Source organism: Phocoena phocoena, chromosome 19 (assembly GCF_963924675.1).
Source record: "Phocoena phocoena chromosome 19, mPhoPho1.1, whole genome shotgun sequence".
Classification (NCBI taxonomy): Eukaryota; Metazoa; Chordata; class Mammalia; order Artiodactyla; family Phocoenidae; genus Phocoena; species Phocoena phocoena.
In genome coordinates, this window is record NC_089237.1 from 14506324 (window position 1) to 14507825 (window position 1502).

A 1502-nucleotide genomic window follows, 5' to 3' on the forward strand; every position below is an offset into this window, starting at 1 on the left:
CGGCCACTCCCTGGGCCGCCCTCCCCACCTGTTGACCAAGTCTGAGGAAGTGCCTGCACTGGCCAGGGCAGGGGCACTGCTCAGGCTTCTGGGCCCGCTGTGACAGGGCTACCCTCCAGTGTAGCCCTGGGTGTCTCTGGGGGCTCTGTCTGAGGCCCTTTGGTGGAGGGGTGGTTCCGGGGCATCTGTCCGTGCGGGCCTAGTGATGGCTGTGTGTGTGACCAGGCTGCTGTGGTGTCCCTGTGCCCGCCTGCTGATGCGGGTCATTCCCCAGGGCCTTTGCCATAAGTGACCTACCACCTTGCTTCCACAGGGAACAGGCTCAGGAGGGCTGCGCAGCTCTCACAGGCCTCTGCAGCTCCTGGTGGGGACCCCTCTATCAGCCCAGTTCATACAGGGACCACCAGCCAAAAGCAGTCCCTGGGAGCTCTAGCCCTGCCCCCACCATTGAAACTGTCCGTCTCCTTGTCTCCAGGACCTTTCCTGTGTGTCCTTCTCTTCCACGTTAGCATCCTCAGGCTCTCCTGACATGACCCCCCACACACACACCCTGCATTTTCCCACTCCAGCTCCCCCTGCCTGCCCATGGGTTAGGTCCCATGGGTCCTGGGGGAGGGAGCTGGTGGGATCCTTGGCAGTGCCCGGGAACCTTGCTTCTTCCCTCTCCCCGACCAACATCACACCTCCCCAAAGCTCAGGACAGGGCACTCCACATTCCCACATCTTCCTTTTCTCTTCCCTCCAGGCCAGATACGGTGAGTACAGGCAGGTGTACCACATTCTCCTTTCTCATGCCCCTGGCAGACATCACTAATCAATCACAGCAGTCTTTTTGCACTGAGTCTGGCTGCAATCTTTTTTTTTTTTTTTTTCAGGCTGCAATCTTGATAGTCTGCCCACATCTCCAATGCAGCCAATAGCAGCTGATCCAAGTCAGCCCTCAAGATGTAATCCATTTGCCATTCCTGCTTTAGGCTGACCCCATCAGGCCTCTCACCTCGGCCCATCCTCAATCCACCCTCACATTTCACATCTGATTCCTTTCTGCCTCACTGCTGGATAGAGGTCACATGGGCATAGCCAGCTGTGGTTTTCTCTGTCCCCATAGGCTGAAGCCACACAGTCCCCAGAACTTGGGACCAGGAGGCGGTTGAAGGCACTGGGGCATTGGCCCCAAGTCTCGAAGGCGGAAGAGGATCTGGTTGGCTTGCTGTCAGTCCAGAGTGTAGCCGAGCCCTTGCTGGGGAGAGTGTGGTGCGGGGCTTGGGGGTGATGCTCTTGTGTCCAGCACCTGTGCAGCAGCACCTGGGCCCGGCAGGCACATCCCCCAGCCCCCAAAGGGCCTGCACGCCGACCTCCCCGCCCCGGCCCCTGGTCAGGCCGGAGGTGAGTAGCGGACAGCAGGCCCAGGGCGGGGTGGCCGCCCAGCACCCCGGGGGCTGCACGCTGCAGCCGTCCCAGCTGCCTGCCGCCCTGCTGGCCCCTGAGCCCAGGATGCGAGG